The sequence below is a fragment of the Amphibalanus amphitrite genome, unplaced genomic scaffold (genome assembly GCF_019059575.1).
Source record: "Amphibalanus amphitrite isolate SeventyFive unplaced genomic scaffold, NRLGWU_Aamphi_draft 001877F_arrow, whole genome shotgun sequence".
Classification (NCBI taxonomy): domain Eukaryota; kingdom Metazoa; phylum Arthropoda; class Thecostraca; order Balanomorpha; family Balanidae; genus Amphibalanus; species Amphibalanus amphitrite.
The window spans coordinates 16,257-36,140 of NW_024883370.1; the positions used below are offsets into that span (position 1 = coordinate 16,257).

A 19,884-nucleotide genomic window follows, 5' to 3' on the forward strand; every position below is an offset into this window, starting at 1 on the left:
TTTTATGGCCAATTTTTCATTTCCAACTCAATGGTGTTGGTTATAAGACTATCAGGTATGGCTTAGGTCACTTTCTGGTGAAGTTCAGGTCAAGGTCAGGTCAAGGTCAGGCCAAAAAAGGTCAAATTTTAAAGTTGATAGTTTTGCATAAAATGGGTATTGTTTCGATGCAGCTCGTCACGGGGAGTCTAATGGTGATCTTTGTTTTGCGCTACGGGGTCTAGAATTGCTAAAAATTGAGTTTGAAAATTTGACGTCATCAATTTTGAACAGTTTTTTCGCTGTAACTTCGCCAAAAAAAAGAGGTATCAATCTCAAATTTGGTATGTGGATGTAAGGCGGTAAGGACTATCACATATATTCCGGTTTTTGCGATATTCATTTTTTTTTTGGATTTTTCGATGATTATATCCAAAAAATTATTTTTTGATTTTTGGGGGTCAAAATCCAAAAATTTCAAAAATCCGAGATAGCAGTTTTGTAGCCCTGTCAATTCTACAGCTTTTATGTCTTTATCATTTTTCTGTATTTACAAAGCTATAGGCCTGACAGCTCTTCCCGCGAAACCCTTTTTTGGGTCGAAAACGGCAGAACATGACGTCACTCTGACGTCATTTCCGGCCAACCTATCATAGCCTTTGGAAAAAATTTTGGTCACAATGTGTAAAATTGATGTCCGGGAGGGTACTGAAAGTTTGGTGACGATCGGCCGTGGAGCTGTGGTGGGCTCCGGCAGCTAGTCGAGGACAGTCGATTGGTGTACCCCAACACCCCAAAACAGCCACCCGGCTGCCGCGGCCGTCAGACGGCACAGCTATTGAACGACCGAACCGGGCCGGTCCCCCACCCCCCTCTGTGGCAGACCACCGAAAGGAATTCGACGAACATTTATTTTGGAAGGAACTGTCTAGCCTTTAGTCAAGGACTAGCTCCCAGGAAAATGATATAATGGGGTGTTTAATTATTACTTTTCCAAGTATTTTGTTTAATTGACAGCCTGAAATTACGTAATGACTTTGACGCGATATCGGTGCCAAACATGTTCGCTGGAATAATATTTACAGCGTCGAGTAGGAGCAGCTGGCGCCGGAGGCCCTGTACTTACAAGTGTACAGTGTCATGTGCGCTCTGGAGCAATCCTCCAATAGAAACATTGGCATTATACACCCTGACTGAACGCTGTGGCGCAGTGCCAGAGAGACGTTCATACACGACCAAATTCAGTGATAATAGTGAAATAAGGTATTAATTGAGCTGGCTATATATGCACGCAGTTTCAGCGCTATGTGAGGGATACAGCAGTAACCATGCCGGAAGTATCTGCTTGGCTCACGGTTCACAAACGTCAAGTTTGTCTAGATCACTGAAGAGCCGGACATTATTTGTTGTAAACGTTAATATTTAAATAATTTGTATTAAAAGAATCTTCTTTTTTCAGACGTAGAGCTTAGCTTTCCTTTTTATTTAACCACGAAACCATTTTATTTACCATGTTTTAAAGGCAACTTTTGTTTTGCAGTGAAAAAGGAAGCATGAAAAAGTGTAACAAATCTGCTTTTGGTGCAAATTTCTCATCCTTCACATAAAATCTGAATGCTCATTAATTACATCACTTGATTATAGTATCGTTATGTTAGGCTTCGCTCATTATGACCGTTATCCCACATGTTACAGAGGCTAACTTCTATGCTTCACCCCCCCCCCCCTCGTCCAGCTCGGCGACCAAAATAAACAATCTAACCGGGACGGCGAGCTATTGACCAAGGACGGGCGACCCGCCCTCGGCTTCTACCCCCTCCCCGGCCCCGGCCGGCCCGCCGGCCGGCTCTGTCGGCCGCGCCGTGTTATGTAAGGCTTCGCATTACGTCACCCGGCCGGCCGAGTCACGTTGCACCTTCACGTGAGCCGGCCGGCGGGTCACGTGTCGGCGGCGGCCGGCCGGTGGCCCGGGCCTGCGCGCGCCGCCGCCCGCGCCGGCCCGGCCCGCGGCCGCCGCTCACGTGCCCCGCGTCGGAGCCGACGGCGACGATCGATGCGTCGGCTGCCGGAGCTGGAAGACCCCGCGGCGGCGCGGCCGAGGCGGGAGATTTCATCACTCGGCGTTTGACACGGCCGTGGCGTGGGCAGCCGAGAGTGACAGTCCAGGTGCCTGGGGTCGAATGGAAAAGTTGCGTTGGAGTGCACCGGGAATAATCTGATCACTCGGGTCCGGGGGCGGGGTGCCTTTAGCCCCCTGGCTTACTACATAATCAAAGAAGCTATGGAAACAAAAGTTGCTACCAAGCGAAAGGTCACAACGGGACAGTTCTAAAACACCTACAATTTTTGGTTTCGGGTCAATTGACAAGATCAGGAATCAAGGTCAAATGTCGAAACTGGCTCATGAGTCGTGCAGTCATCTCAAGCTACGCGTTCCAGATAAAAGCAAGATGCAGAAATGACAAAACTGGTTGAAAATTAAATAATACATTCTGAGGAGTCCATTCGTGTTCTCAAAGTTCAAGGTCAAGGTCATACTTGAAAGTAATTTCAAACTTTGCATTTCTCCGCTAGTGCATTAGTGTCTAGTTAGTCAAAGGTCAAATAACCTTTTATATATTGTGATAGTCACGAAACGGCTAAGAACACCGCAGATAAAATGTCGAAGCGATAAGGCAGAAACACGAAACTCACTGCTCGGATATTGGCTTGCCTGGGTAGTGTCCATCATAAAATTATGCACATTAAACGGTGTGCATTTCTAAGACAAAGATGAGAGCTTAGATGATTCTAAGCTGAGAGCAGTAGCATGAAATAACGTATATTGGTTATGTCATTATGCATGTGAATTTAGTTGGACATGTATGTTCTAATTTCTGACGACTTGTTTGTAGACCGCGCCATCTCTAGGTAGGTACCTATCATAATTCTTCATTGTAGTTTTATTTTTTAATAGATTTGTTTCGCTACTTTTTCCTTTTTTACTACCCATATAAGTCTTTTTTCGGCCTTATATAATTTCCGGCAGTCACGTGCGGTATCTAAGTCTATAAAAAACGAACTACTTTCCAACTCGTCAGCATAATCTCTTTAAGCCCTTGTGAAGTTTGAATACTGGATATCTTCAGCAAAACGATTACATAAGCGTCCTAGTAACACGTGAGCTGCATGTTTTCCCTCTCTATTTCACCCTTATACAATATCCATTCGATGGCGACCATTCCGCGTAAGTACTCCACTGGTATGTTCGCACATACGAGGACACGGGTCATAAACGGAAGGCGAGTGTGAACGGCTCTTTGTGGGCATATTATGTAAGCTGCTCGAGCGAACAGTCGCTGCAGCCATCCGCGAGCGGCGCGGATCAGTGGGGAAGTCACGTGTCCACGCGGCACGTCCATGTGACTGGGGCATTAGGCGGCGGATTTACCGTGCCGGAGCGCGCCCAGGATAGCGCCGCACTCACGGTACGAACGGGTACTTACGGTACGTCCACCGCCGCCCGCGCTGCAAAGGACAGGCCTTTTCCGAGGGACCAAGGCTATTTCGGCGCGACTATCTGCGATCGTGGGATTTCACTACAGGCGCGTACGATCGCTATCGTTATGCAATAACGGTCGCGTAACACCGCCTCGAGCAGAGATCGCAGCAGATATGGCTCATTGTGCTTTGGCGTGACCCATGTTTGCGTCTTCGTGCTCGGAAAAACCAGCCTTATGTAGCTAGACTGCTAACAGGCTAAGCCGCAAACGGAAGCAAAGGAATGCTGTAAACTGCATTTGTTACACGCTTCATAATCCTGACTTGTTCACGGCATCAGGATAAATGTTTCTTTTTTCCTAGTTTTAGATAGTTCGGCCAATGTTAAGCATTTCATGCACGTAGGATTAGCTGCATCCAATGCCTCGAGCTGCCACCGCGCCGGCCATTGTGGCCTGTCTGTATGTGACGCTCCCTCAAACACAAGGTGACTGTCAAGGTCGCGCTGCAGGACCGCCAAGGCAACCGACACTCATAAATGTTCGATATCAAACAGGTGGGCGCGCTAACATGTCGGCCAAACAGCGAGTCAAGTGGTCCCAGACACTGCACGTGGTTAGGGTAGGGGCAGTGAGTCGACGCGAGTCGCAGTGAGTCGGTTTGAGTGGCACTAAGTCGAGGTGACTCTTACGCTACATCTGAGTCGCAGTGAGTCGCTTTGATTCGTTAAAAAACCGTAGCGTACTGATGTGCTAGTGAGTCGTGGTGAGCTGCAATTAGATACCACACATCATAGTTTTTTGTTGTTGTTGCGAGTTTCAGTGAGCTTCATTGAGCAAATGTGCTCCAAAGTGAGTCGTTCTGGGTTCTGTCGTATAGCGAAATTCAGAGCTCGGCGGCTCGGTAGCGGTGAGCTGACATGCGTCGCAGCGAGACACGCGAAGCTGCGCCGACTCGAGGCCGCCGCTGTCACGGCGCGCTGGGGTTAAAGGGTACGGCCGGGCCGTGCTCGGCCGTGCTCGGGCGTGCTCGCCCCCTTCCGACCGCGCCGCCGAGCGCAATGACCGGCTTTCCGTGATGCAGTGAGCGGATTATGAGACACGGCGGTTACAGATATGGCGAGAGAAGTTGCTTAGAACTTATTCTTTATTTATTTTAGGAAAGGTTCTTGGAATCAAATAATGTATCACAGTATGTGCATAATCTTTTCATGGAATGATTATTTAAAAAAGGTAATGCTGGTGGAGGGGAATAAAATGGAAAAGAAATAAGTTGAAATGGAAAGCTCATACAAAGACACGATGCAAATGACCGTTTAAAAAGCTGACAGGTAAATCAGCCTGAGATGAGGTACACACACGTTTATGACTTACATAAGTGCAATACCTGCGGATTATATACGATGATTGGCCGTGATCTGTAAGGAATGGCTGGCTTTGACCGTCTGATCTGGGCAGTGCCGCTCGGCTTCGGACGGGATCGGCTCGAGAGGCTGCTGATGATTGGTTTGTTGTCGCTGATGGTTGGTAGCTGGTTGCTGATGGCCGATGGCTGTTGGCTGGTTCAGCTGTTGGCTGATGACTGCTGGTGGCTGGTGGCTGGTGCAGCTGGCTGCTTAGATGACTTACACAATGCGCGGCGACCGGTCAGAGGCGACGAAACGCCTCGTCCAGGTACAAACGTGACTCCGTGTGAAGGCTGTCAGAGCCTCTCAGACGACAGTCAGGTCACCTGTCCGTCACGCGTCACCTGGTCACCTGCCCGTCACCCGTCACCTGGTCACCTGTCACTCAGTTACCGTCGTTACGGCTGCCTCCTACAATTCATACCATTTTACCGACAGGTCGTACGGCGATAAATATAGATAGACAAGGATTATGACATTACGCGTTCATTGCGAAATGTTCTATTAGGCGGTCATATAGGAGCAATGAAGTAACCGTTCTGAGAAATTGTCCGGTTGAGTGGAAGGCTGACCAATGAAGTCATATCCTGAGCCCAGCATGAAAATCACTTTTTCTAGATGCTAGATCATATAACTTGTAGGCATTTGAATTGCTATTATTTCAGCAACATCTTACACACACAAAAAAAAACGCGACACACGAAAAGGTGTGTCGGTGATTGATCTTTACATTGGCATCGTTATATAACATGTATAATGTCTTTACTTCAACCCCCTTATGGAAGAAAAGCAGTTTGTTGTTCTTCTCGTGACCTTCCTTTATGTGATAATAGTTGTCTATTTTATAGTCGTAGGTGTATGGCTATTGTGTTTGTGAAAACTGATAAAAACGCCTTTGAACATATAGGATGACTTGCGGAATTTACATTCCACATCTGTACTTGCTTTAGAGGCACTTTATGAGCAATAAACACATTAAATGTAATCCTATTTTGTCTAACTGTGACCATAGGCCACTCCATCATGCATGGTAATGCGAAATGCAAGCCGGTCTTGTCCTTGGACAAATTTAAACCGGTGAAGGGGCTATAACCAGAGGCGTGACTTGCAATGTAATAATAAAATGCCGGCAGACGGCGGATAAGCCCTCAGCTGGTAGGGCAGGCTTGTCGCAGACCGGTTTAGCAGGTAGAGAGAGGGAGGATGGGAGGCAGAGTGGAGGACGGGCGGGAGGAGAGAGTAGGGAGCGGTGCAGAGGGCCGGCGGAGGAGCGGACCGGTCACTCTCAGAGGTCGGCCGGCCGGCGGCTACCAGTGCAGCGGCTGCGCCCGTCTGCACTGACCACAGGTATTGGCCGAGAGATACCATCGACTGACAAATCAGCTCCGGTAGCGGCACTGCCGGCGCCGCTCGTATGTACATACATACCCGGCGCGCAGACGGGCGGCCTGGAAACTTCCCGGCCCGGCCCGTTGTGTAATCGGCGCCGGTTGCACAGTCTCGGGGCGTCTCGGTGAAACTGACTGCTCGTTGTTGCACAGCCGACCTCGGACGGCCCGCTATAGATGTCATGTGCCACAGGATTATATGCCATGCGACTTCTCAGCGGGCGTGTCGCAACAAAACGTGAAAACAGAGCCTGTTTACAGGGGCATGCATGCATATCATATTGCGCCATCAGTAATGCTGCTTGAAAATGTTAAAATCATATGACCGCGCGCTAGGCAACGGTTGGTGGCCTGACGGCAGGACTTCAGGTACTACTGCGAGCGACGGGCGGTGTTCAGGCTTCAGGCAACCAAAGTACAGCTATGTGCAACGACAAAAAAGGACCAAAAGTCATGGGTCACAGGAAAACAGAAACACGCCAGACGCTGCGAATGGCATTCTTCGCCCGCAGCCTAACAGTAATATCGCACGAAATGGCACTGGAAGTGTCCAATCTGCACGCAACTTTGGCGAGCCGAGTTTCCCTTTAATTGCATTTTCATTCGTGTTCGGAACAGCGTCACGTGTCGACCAGACCTCAGACCAAGCGCGCATATAACTTATCTTTTATTTACACCTCGACAAAGGTTATCATACAATAGGCCATAGCACCCAAACCAAGTCCTGCCAGTTTTTAATCAAACAGTTTTTAAAGCTGTGACGCAAGCTCCTTTTCCTGACGTTGATATGACCACTTCAAGTGATAGCATGAGCCCTGACCTTGCCACTTACCTGCGTGCTGGTCTTTTTTCATAGCATACCAAGAAACCATTGTCAAAATGTTCCTAAAACAGAAACATTTTACCACCTGCGGAACTGGAAGGGGCCTCTCAAACAAGCCCTAGCAACGCGTCCCTTATATAACGCTGCATTCCCAGGAACGCTGCAGGGCGAGCCGCAGTCAGCTTCACTCAATATACCCTGGCAGTCAGCGACCGTGGCCCAGCTGTTGTGCCTTCTAAGAGCGGGCTGTGTGTGATGATCTGCTGCCGATAATCTGGCGGCGCCTCCCTGGGAGGGGCAGTGGTGCTGAGGTCATGGTGCCAATGTCACGTTCGGCGCGGCCATTCCTGCCGTTCGGAAACCAAACAAGCCGCGGTGCCGGCCTCCGGCCCGGCCGCGCTCACGTGCTCGGCACACGTGAGCCACGCGTCTCGGTGCCATATTAATGTACGCTAATAGAACGTGTTTATGTCTGACGAGGGGCGACAGCGCCTCTATCGCGGTGACACCGAGCAGAGGGCAGTCGGAGGGCAGCCGGCGGCGCCCCCGGGCGCCCCCGGGTCACCGGACATGACCCGTGCAAACAGCAGGGGCCTCTCACGGGGGCGCGGCCCGCCGCTGCCGCTCCGAGATCGGAGACAGCCGCAGATAGGAATGTTGTTTGCCCAAGAGGCTGTGATCGCCCATCTTCTACAATATGCATTGTACTGGTCTATAGAAGCTCAGCACCCGTCGACCTGTATACTGTTCTTGACAGCAACAGCTAAATATGACGGATTTAACCGATTATGCATGCATTTTTTTTGTACCTAAGCGTGCGCGAAATAGCCACAGTGTTTATTTTATCTCGTGAAACCGTGAATGAGAACAGCATGTTTTGTTTCTATTTTAGCAGCACTCTCGATTCTCGGTCGCACAGTTTGCGTTTGCTCCGAATTCACCGTTGCGTGAGTTCCGATTTCCTCTCTGCCACAGGGTGGCTATCGGGGCCACTGGCCGTCTGTGCAGGGCCCGATGTGGCACATTGTACCCGGATGGCAGCGTTTTCACGTTCCGGCGCGCGCCGCGGCGACACGCGCCGCTGGCCACCGGCTGCCGCCTCTCCAGCTGACCTTGTTGTGTCCGGAGGCGCTGCGCCGGGGTCACTGGCCGCCGCCGCCGCCGCCGCTGTTACACCGCGGATCGGGGACGCGTTCACGCTTTCGTGCGCGTGCTGACGTCAGGTTTTCGGTTTCAAGAGCGCGGCGGCCGGGGCAGCGGCCTCTGCGCGGTCACGGTCGGCGGTCACGGTTTCTACCTGGCGGTCGGGCCGCGGATAGCAGCCGGCGCCGTGATCAGACTGGCCTCGATTCGGCGGCACCCATCTGCTGGAGCTCACGGCTGGGACCGATGTCCGCTCAGGGGTAACGTACTGGGTGCTGCAGGCGGAAAGGCGACTATGATCACTCGCTAGGCCGGTCGCATGGTCGCAGTGTGTTCATGCCACGCACATTTGGTGGTGCAGCCCCGAAACGTGTCCATGCTGAGCTCGAAACGTACCCTTGGCCACACGGAAGACTCGCGTGAAGAGCTTCCCTTCCATATAAAGTTGACACAAAACCGGACTACTCCGGTTCAGGGGCTGGTTGTACATTCTTGGCACGTCCCTGCTTGTAGAGGGTGTTTGTCGCTGGCTGCTAGGAATGGATGTGACCCGTGCCACCCTATAGTCAGATATTTTCTATGAATAAACCACCGCGCCGCCTAGCGCCTCCCTGATGCCGGTCCAAACAAACACAAAAGTCATGGCCTATTCGCGTGGTCTCTTTATAACACGTGAAACGAGATGAGACAAAAAGACAAGCTTTTTCTCCACAAAACCAACATCAGTTTGCTCCACCAATACCAGACCTTATTCTCTTACACTTGAATCGCTAAAGTGAGTCACACATGACTTATTTTAACATCTAAATGAAGAAGTGCAAAGTAAGATCTATGCATAGGGAGCACTCTCCTGGCTCAGTGTTTTCACGACCCTCACAAACATTAAAAGCGCTGTGCAACAAGCTTGCGATGACTGATGCTTCCCTACTTACTATGACTATAATCATAAGGCTAAAGCTTCTGCGCTACGTGTCGCTTTTAATGCATACCTACCATGGAGCTGTAAACAATCTTTGATTGAAATGTAAAATGTAAGTTAAAGTTCGTTATTGCAACAAAACATGATGAAAATGATGGAATATGTGTCAGTGAAATGGGTGTTTAGTTCCATGGAGTAGTGCATTTGGAAACATCAAATGGTTAAAGGTAAGCGATACATGTACTGCCTTTATTATAAGTCACCATGTAAGATTCGCCAAGAAGAAAATGAAAACGATAAAAAGACTTTTTGCTTGGGCACGACTAAATCGTTTTCATGCATTTTTCAACTGAATCATTAAATAAATATATTACTCTGCTCAACATTGTAGTATGTACGAGTACCGATATATTTTACGCCCCCAAGTGTTGAAACGCCAACCGTGTACTCAGGGATATTGGACGACCCATTTTGCAATCGGGCAGGTTATGCAACCGCTCTTGAGCAGTACAGGTTCTGCAAAACCCGAATTCAAAAAGATGTCTCGTTGGGTGACTAGGAATAGCGCAGTTACATAACAAGTAATATAAGTGTAATGTCAGATAACCTTAGAGTTCGTACAGTTTTTCGAGAAGAAAGCGCAAGACCATGTATCGCCCTACTTTTATGCTCAAAGGATTATTTCACAATCCACGATGCTAACCATGGATTCACAAGTCTCACAGTGCATTGGGTACATCGCACGGTGCAAGTAAAACGCGCTAATAATCTCCATGTTCGTTCTTATGTAATCGCCGGCAACGAAATAAAAGTCAATTTGCTGGCGATTTGGCACCGCGTTTAAGTTCCTTTTCACGATGCGCCGTTTCCCGACCCCAATAGAGTCGTGCATAATAAAGGTCAGGGTGATTTGTTCCGCTGGTCCGTGTAAATTAAGCCCTTATATAACGCGAAGATTCGGGAAACTCCAGACTCGAACAAAAACCTGCTCAGCAACTCCATTAACGGGCTCCGGTCCTGCTTCAGAAGGAAGTACTATATACTTCTGTCATTATGGTGGATGCTGATGATAGCTTCAAGTTTTCATATTTTCACTCATTTTTGTCGTTTTCTTATATAAGCGTCGGATTTTATCTCAGTTGTTGCTAATGCACTGACCATTTATTGATCAACCTTCAAAATGTGTATGCGTTATTTATTGGGCAACAAAAGAAAAAAAAAACGAGTAAGTGCCTAAGCACCACGAATTATAAAACGGTTTAACAAAACATGTTATGAGGTTCCAACCGTGCATGGACTGCCTTTTGGCTGGTTACCCTAATTGGTATGTCACCTGATACTAACCTCACTGTTATACAAACGAATCTCAACGAAAAATATCAACCTTTTTCGGACACACAGGAATCCTACATAAACTCTGTCCAAAAGGAAGGATACTTCCCCCCAGGGGTGCAGAGCCAGCGCTGGAGCTGGAGACGGAGCCGGCATATTTTGCCTAAAGCCGGAGCCGGAGCCGGAGCCGATTTTTTCTCCGGAGCCGGAGCCGGAGCCGGAGCCGTCTGAAATTTCCACGGCTCTGCATCTCTGCTTCCCCCTGTCCGAATTTTGTCAGTGATCTTCAGCCAAAGCGTCGAAGGAGTGCGCTATCCAAGTCCTTAGAAGCTGCAGTTTTTTGCAGCCTTTGTTTTGTTTGCGTAGGCTCTGAATAAACCAGTTTGGTACGGTACCTAAGATATTCATTTGTTCTCTGAGCATGTGAGAGCGAGCGGGACGACATGTAATGACCTTTCTATAAGAGCAACTTTATTTGTATAAGCAATCCTGGCATACATGTTCGTAGAGGGATGTGAAGGGATGACCTTTTCAGTGCCGTAATTGCGCTGCCATAACGTTACAGCAATTCCGTGCAGTTGTCGAGTAATTAGAGGGATTATAAATACAGTTATAGTGTCGATGTGTTGCAGCTCTACGCATTTTCCTTGCCACACCGTTACCAGCTAGCCAAACTTGGTGACCATGTACCCAAAAATGAGACCGTCAAGTGCCAAGGCCGTGTATACCTACCGAACGCACGACTTCGATGGCCATTGCATATATGCGCAATAACTCGTATAAGGAATAAGTCGATTGATCGTCATCAACTCAAAGTTATTCTCTCACGCCGCATTTCACGTCGATAAGCCAGTGTAGATACTTTGTATTAGTGTAAATGATGCATATAGTTTTCATATACGAGATGGTGTGCATTTGCAAGCATGTGCCTTGCAAATACCACGGCTAAACCAATACCATGATTATTGGTTACTTGGAACATTCGCATTGGCTTACAATTGTATCTTATCGTAACTAATTATTTGAAGAAAAAAAAAACGCAAGTCACGGTTCTTGAGGTGAATATATAAGTTGTCAGGATTTGGTATAATCATACATAGATTTATTTACATTTTATATAAAATACATACATCGTCCATACTCGTACATAGTTCACCTACATTTAATTATGTCGGTACAATAATGCACAAAGGTTGGCAAGGACTGTTACCAGAGGTAACGAGCAAGCAAAAATCCATCTGTCTCCAAACGTAGCTCTTCGTTCCGTCATCTCACTACCCTTATAAAAACACTCCTTTGCATGGTGTACGTATACAGCACCAGTGCTCCTTTACCGTTGTTGTCAAAAGCTGAATGCGATGCCATCACCCACCTGAACTGGCCGGCCATTCCTCTAGGTGGCCGAACATATTTCGTAACCTGAATAACTGTGTCACGGCAGCCGCATACAAGTGTCCTCCAATGCTCGGTCACCTATCGATCTGCCGGTGGCCGGCCCATTGAACGCGGGTGACCGGCGATCGGCAATCCGTCCCTGTAATCGCCGACGGGCCCTGACACCGGAGCGATATACCATTCGACCGGTGACTTCCTCTGTCCTCTCCCATCCATCCTCTCAACCATGATCACGTTGACCTCGCGGTGCCTCCCGGTGACGTAACTCGGTACGGTGACGTCACCCGATGTGACGTCACCTCGTCGGCTGCCGGCCGGGAAACGTGAGCGGCTCGGGCGGGCGGCAGTCGTGTTCTGCCGGTCGGTGAGAGGGTCACGCGCCGCACCCCGCGCACGAGAACACAGAGCGAGCCGTGCCGAGCGCCCCGCGCGCCGCAGACAGAGATACAGAGAGAGAGGCTGACTGAGTGGAGACGAGCCGTGGAGAGAGCAGAGGGAGACGAGGACACAGGTGAGGACCGAGCAGCGAGGGAGGACGGGCGGGGTGAGCCGGTCCGTCGCCGGTTCTGTCGGGATCGATGGAGAGGCGCCGGCGGCACATGTGACCACCCAACTCGTGCGGGAGCTGGCGGACCGGGATGCCGGGGATCCGGGATCCACTGGAGGCCGGCTGGTGGGGTCATTTTCGTACTGACTCCCCTGAACGCTACGGTCATTGATCGGACAACATAAGATTTCAATTGAGATATGAGATTGACTATGAGATTTTGAGTAACACAAAAGTAACACAGGAGATAAGTCGCATTTTCCTCAAATGTTTGTGCTCAGAGTATTTACCTTTCTGATGGCCTCCAGGCGTCAACAAGCAATTATGTGAAACAAAACTGGCTTATCTGACCATAGATTTATTAAACTGTTTCGTTAAATGGGTCGCTTCACACATCTACACAAAGGAATTTATATTCGCTATATTTTACGAACTTTTCGTTACTTGTCGCCACCTAAACAATACTCGCCATAAGGCAGCGCTCCTGAATGTGAGTTTGGTACACGGCTGTTATCAGATAAGTTTTGCCATCGACATTGGCCGAAAAGGCCTAGTCACGCTTTGGCCGCACGCCATGGGTATTTACTTCACCCTCTTTCGTACACGTCAAACACGTCAATGGGCGGAAACTGCTACTATCCGTTTTTAGTTCTAGTTGCGACAAAAGGTGTCTACTTTTGCTATTGAATTCCAGTTGCCAAACGCCATTGTAGTATTCATGCAAGCTCGTAGGCCGTAGCAACTACAAGTGTTGACTTGCTCTAATTAAAGCTTATTACAACAATATAAACGTTGATCAAAGATAAGAGACGTAGGAACCAAGGACGTAGTAGCTGGAGGCAATGCCACTTTATTGTGAAATTAATGCAGGTTATGCACGTCAATATTCTGGTGATATCCCGCTCGCGCAGAACGTGCTCGTCTGAATGATTTGGTGATGGGGAAGCGAGACGCTCTCGTCAATGTCATGATGAGTGATTTGACTTCCACAAGAACGACCAGGGCCGTTTCCAGGTCAACTGCAGCTCAATGTCCCAGAGTTCTTTGTTGGGACGATATTGGGGAAGCCGCCATATCGTTTGGAGCTTCTTATGATCGCTGCCGACGACTGAAGGGTCCTCCGTCGTATTTCCGTCGCTCCCGACTGCTGTTGCCGGGCAGCCGGGCCCCGTCTGGGGTTCACGACCAGTCGTTCGGGGAGTCTCCGGGCCGCCGCCGAATCGAGCGGGTCATTGGGAGAGCTGCATGGAATCAGCTATCGACGGAACTCCGATGAGTTATCGGATTAGTCATCGGTAGCCATCGGAGGAGACTTTCCAGAAAGTTGGGCGATCGCCGTAACGAGCCACTGGCCTCGCTCCATGACCCACGGCCGGTTGCTGGGCGGTTACCGAGCCGGTTACGTACCGAGCTGGTCGGCCGGTCGGCTGGTCGGTCAGGACCGACATGTCGACTGTGGTCACTGCTGACGAAAAGGACGTCGCTGGGTGCAGCGGGACGCGGCGGCGACCGCAGCCGTTCGGGAGGGGCCTGATGCAACGGTCGGATCAAGTGCGATTGCCCGCCGGTCGCTTATGCAAGTTTCTGACGTCATCCGGCGCTCAGGCGGGCTCTGTCTAGGACCCGGTCAAACGGGCGGTGAAGGGGAGAGCTGAGTTCGCGACGGGTGAACGGCGGGCAGACCCATCAGATGTTCTGACACCTACCATTCCGACACAGTATTCCAGCGACCGCAGAGCGCCACTGAAAGAGTCCCCTCCCCTCTCGACCTCTTCTCACGAGTCCCCTGTCCCCGCTGCTGAGCTGTATTGTATTGTATTGTATTGTATTACCTTCATGGACAATCCACGCGGGGCGTGGCGATTACAGTCCAGTCCAGTCCAGCTGTCCTCCCCACCTCTCCTCCTGCCTCTCACGTCCTTGTGACCCCTCCACTCACCGCCCTGCCACCCCTCTCACTTCCTCAGTGACCTCTCCTTGTCCGCCACTCCCCCCCCTCCCCGCCGGCCGCTGCCTTCAGGCCAGTTCGACTGTCTATTTTCAAACGGTGAACGCTGACGCAACGTGCAAACCGGGGACGCTGAATCACTCGAGTAACGCTGCGCCGTGACCCCACATGGAGAAGGGAGAGTGATGGCGCAGGGACTCGGGCTGAGGATGCTCCGACGAGGATGGGGGTGGCTGCAAACCACCTCCACGACTGGAATGGTCCGCAGTAGTCCCCGTAGTGGCTTGTCCCTTATGTAAACAGCGGTTTCTCGGCTGTTTGACATCTTTGTTTCTTCTCTCGTTTCGGCTGTTGAGCCAGTTTTGTTAACACACATGTCCTTCAGTTATTCTTAGCTGAGTGTTTCTACCCGAACTACTGTTTAAAACGGCTTCGCAGTTCTCTACTGGAATATATCACTTGATGAAGTTATCCTTGATTACACAAAGCGACATGCAGGCTTGTTCGCCTTATGCTTTGTTAACACTTTTTATTCAAAGAACTGCCTAACTGTCGGCGGCGGCTAATCGATGTTGCATTGCAATCGTTCAGGTTCCATTGCACATTCTGTCTGTCCACTTATTCGGGCTTGTGACGTTAGCGATCGGCACGCGTTACCTAAATCCGGCGCACGGCTATTTTTGGCGCACTGCGGGAGAAAGCGGCCCCTGCAACTGCCTGCAGCGCGGCGGCCGGTGCAAACCCGTCCGATTCTGCACGTTTGGGACGAGTGGCCGCCCGTCCGCGGCCGCTGGCTCATTGCGTAACGCGTCCGGTCAACGTCCCTGGCGCGCCGCGGAGCGCGACGAACGCGGCGCGGTGCGCGGCGTTTCGCCGGCCCACTTGTCCGCGGCGGCGGCGCGCTCGTCCCACTGGCCGCCCTGCGCGCCGGTCGCGTCCAAACACCCCGCCGGGAAAGTGCCCCAGACTCGGCGGATGAGGCCAGACAGCTGGTCGAGCTTTCCACCGAGCTGGGCTACGTTGCGGCGAGGGGGTTCGCAGGAAAGTGGTGGTCCACTTTAGCCGATGCTATTATACCACTGAAATACAACACAGCTGAGTGGCCTCAACCGCTTCTCAAACAAAACCCATGACAGAGTGTGGCGGGCTCGATAAGGCCCCGGTCAAGCGCTGTCCGGCTGTCCCGTCCGCTCGGCCCCACTCGAGGTGGAGGGTGTTGATCAACAGAGAGTTCCGGTCAGTCCGAGACACCCCCGGCGGCCTCCCATGGCCCGGGGGGGGGGGGGGGCGTGGCCCGGCGCCCGCGCCAGACCCCAACGGCTGCCAACGCCGCTGGCAGAGGGCGCTGGTTGCATCACAGCATGGAAGGCACGCCGCTGGCTGAATCAGCCAATGACTAACCCAGCACCCTCCCCCCCCCTCGGCCGGCCGCCCACCGGCCTCATTTCGGGAAGTGCTGCCGGCCGGCCGGGTCTCCGCCGAACGGCCCCGTGACCCGCCGGGTGTTTGTCGGAGCTGCGCCGCTGACCTCTGTGACCGCAGGGCGTTCCGCTCGGTAGCCGGGCGCGGTCACGTGCCAGATTCACTGGACGAACACGGGTCACGTGCCAAGGTCACGTGACGTGCCATTCTCACGTGTCGCAGCCGACTGTCGTTTTCTGCGCCCGGCCGAGCGCTATCGCTTTTTGTCCTGGGTGCACGTGACCTGAGCAGACGAGTACGCTGCTCTGGGCTGACAAACAGTGACCGGGCACTGATGGGCTGCAGGGGGATAGAGAGAGGGAGGACGGGCTCCTCCCCTCCGGCGCCACTCTGCAACCGGAAGGTGTTGGCGCGCGATGGAATCACATTGCCGGCATTGCACCACAGGGGTGTCGCTCTCAGCTCAGACGGAGCCGTTTCAAGGAGTTGACTGCGTCGCAGCGCCCCCGCCCGGGCTGGGCGCCGCGCAGTGCGGCTGCTCAATATAGCCCGTCCGGTGCCAGACTGCAGTTACGCAATGGCGGAGGCAATCAATAGCCTCGGCAGCGGCGTCACGTGAGCCGGCGGCACGCGACGGCCCACCGACGGGCCGACTGCTCGGGTTCACGAGGCGCGCAGCCGACGGCCGCGCCGGGCACGTGCAACTGCGCCGGCAACTGAGGAAATTGCAACATGGTGTTGCAACGGGCGGCGCGGGCGGCCGGCTGTGGAGGCGGCGGAGGAGGCAGGGGCGCGTCCAGTGTTTGTTTGGCAATGCCCCGCTGATTGGCTCGGCGGGCGGATTACCAGCCTGAGCCCCGGTGGGGCCCACGGGCAGACGGCTCAGCTGAACGGCTGTATTCTGTGCCGCGGCCTTCGCCAGTCGGTGTTACTGCAACAGCCTAAGCTGGTTGCGACAGGGAAGAGCCGGATAACATCTTTGCTTGAGAATAGTCCTCTTAGAAATGTTGGTTTATAAGCCGAGGGCAATCCGTTCCAGGAATGCCGGCTATACCATCTGGTTAACCTCGCTTTGAGAAGCGGTGTACCCCGTACATGATGTGACCTCAAATACGGATAGACGGCCTTGTTCTCATTTACAAACCTTCATGTCATTCATCAAACAAACTTCTTCCGCCAATAGCGCACCCGTTTGGCCTGATCTCCGTTCAATGGTAGTTTCTCAGCACTTCCAATGATTGGAGAACCAGCTCACTGTCTATCAGACTTCCCCGTCCACAGCTGTCCTCAGTCTCAGCTCCCATACCGATCCCCGCTCAATTTCAGCTCGACCATAGCCCTGCAACAACTCCCGACCCAAATCGCGGCTCACGCCGTCTACAAAAATCAATATTGCACCTGCAGACACCCAGTTTGAACCGGGCGCCGGGCTATATGCGGGCCGTCGGCCAAACTTCCGCGCCGCGGTGCAGCCCTTGCAGCCCTTGCAGCGCTGCAGAGGCCGAGCTGCAGCCGCTGAGCGGGCAGCTCAAGGCCGCGGAACGGTTACGTCAGGCCCGCGGCCCCGCGAGCAGCCAGCTATTTCTGATGCAACCGGCTCGTGGGGCCGCCCGGCGAACTTCGCACCGGGCCGGGGCACGGTGGGGGCAGACTGCGGGGCAGCCGTTCAGGGGACGGGACAGAGAGGCAGCGCTCAGGGGAAAGAAGTGTCCACTTTCCAGCTTAGTGGGGTATATGACGTGACTTGGCGTTAGCTGTTTTACCGCAGAATTGAGCCACTGGTTAACCTTGCTGGCCATGCAGCCAGAGTTGTGCTTGACTCATGAGTCGAGTCAGAAATTTGACTCAACTCTGACTCAAATGAGTCAGATTTGAGTCGAGTCGGATAAAATGTTAAGCTGTTGAGTTGAGTCAGAGTTGAGTCGGACAAAAATATTAAGGTGTTGAGTTGAGTCAGAGTTGAGTCAGTAAAATAACTTTTGACATTGAGTTGAGTCAAAAACATTTAGGAACATGAGTCAGCTGACTAAACTTTCTAGAAACAATATATAGCATAAGTTTTTCATTCTCCCCCGCTTAACAACTTAGGCCTGGCCCTGCTGTCGGATTTTTTCACCCCCCCCCCCCACTCAACAACTTTTTTATCTGAGTCAATTTTGAGTCAACATACTTGACTCAACAAAAAATTTGAGTCAAGTTTGAGTCAACTCATATTTTCATTGAGCCGCTTGAGTCATGAGTCGAGTCAAGGGAAAAATCAGCTCCTTGTTTGAGTCAGAGTTGAGTCAGGGCATTCTGAAGTTGAATGATGAGTCGAGTCGGCAAATGTTTTGAGTCGAGCACAACCCTGCATGCAGCTAATGTCGACGTATGGGATATGTGCCGCCTTCCCTGGCGGTGCGGCCTCCTAGGTCGCGGCATCTGGTTACAAACCTCCCCCCGAGCCACACCGCTCTTCCCTGCAAGTCACGTGGCAAATGGCCTTGTGTTTAGCATAGCCGGTCCGATGATAGCCCTGCAAGGCCTCACACTAATAATCCTGGCTAATAACAGCCCGTGTGCATCCAACGATCTCCAGCTGGCATGACCTTCCTCACAGCGAATCCCCGTGCCGTGCCGTGTGCCGTGCCGTGCCGTGCCGTGCCGTGCCGTGTTGGCCCGTACTCTGAGGACGAGGTGTCCTCATTGTGCCCCAGGGCGGGGGCCGGACCGGCCGCTGGAGCTGAGGCGTGGTGCGCCGCACTGAGGCGTAACTGACGCGCAACACATCGCGCCGGCGCGGCCACATTCCGGTGGTTTCTGGTCACGGCCAGACGCGAGCGACTCTGTGCGGGCATAATGGCGCTGAATCGGAGCTGAATCAGCGCCCGAACCGTCTGAGTCAATACCTGAACCACCTGAGTCAAGGCCTGAATCATTACAGAGTGGCGTCAGCCTACCGAAGGCGCGAGGCTCACAATCTTGGGAAGTTTCGCCAGTAACGGTGTCGAGATAGTTATCAGTCATTTCCGAGGTGGGGGATATTGTTTGCGCACGATATATAATTTCCTGGGCCGGTAAAGCACGCCCACACGTCTAATCTCTCAGTCATTCGAGATAAGCCGTCTAGATGTATTGCACACAGGCGCAGACTTGTGATGATGTAATCAGTATCTAAGCACATGCCTAGTCATAAGGAAAGAATATCAGACTGCAACAGTGAGTTTGTAACGTTAGCGAGTTTGGAGTGAGTGATAACTCGCTGTGATTATCGAACGGTGAGACCGCCTTCCCTGTAATAGTGCAATTATATCTTGCAAGTGATATCAATTCAGACCAAGACAGTAGCACCAAATTGTCTATTCTTTTCAGCACCTTGTTTATCAAACCATAAACGTTATTTCCATTGTCCCGTTCCGATATAGCTGTGATCCGTGATAGTGCAGAGTTGCCCTCGGCTGTCGCATACGGGCTGAGTTACGTGCACTTCCATCAGACGGAGTGAAAACACCTAACCGGGTTAGTGGCACCGCCGCTAATTGTCACGCCGCGCCGACAGTGCCGGCTGACACTCTGTGGGTCGGCGACACCGGCCAGTCGCTATGTGGCACAGCCAGCCCAGCGCAGCCGGCGGAACAGCTTAGAATGGCGGTGGCCGTGAAGTGGCTCAGACTCGGCACGGACTGCCGCGAGCTGACACTGCGGGATCAGATGGTGCACAACCCGGTCACTGCAGCGTGACCCCGAGCCTGCAATGGATTACCCTGAACACATTATTCCAGCAGCCAAATCTGTCCGAAACCTAAACTGGTGCACCACTGGAGAACTTACCAGTTCTACCAGCCGTAATAGAGCCGTACCAGCCGTAAATAGAGCCGCCGTGGTCACATGCCCTTGTGTGACCCCCCATAGGACAGAGAGGGGCCCTGTTCAATTGCATCAGCCCCCAGCCCCGGGCGTCGTCCCGTCGTTCGTTCGGTGACGGGCTGCACGTCCGTCCCTGCAGAGGCAGTGACGTCTTTCGGCGCCCCGCAGCCAGCATTGACGTCATCACTGACCGTTTTTCGTTTGCACTAGATCATCATTCTACCGCGAGGTCTAAGAGACGTTGCCCCAGAGCCAGA

The 19,884-nt window shown here is 52.0% G+C and overlaps 1 protein-coding gene across 1 annotated transcript in view; it reads left to right on the forward strand.

The window, feature by feature from the left end:
- The window catches only part of LOC122375581 (NFIL3 like protein-like), a 34,055-nt gene that overhangs the window by 12,195 nt on the left and 1,976 nt on the right, over positions 1-19,884 (forward strand). The gene's annotated exons all lie outside the window — the stretch shown is intronic.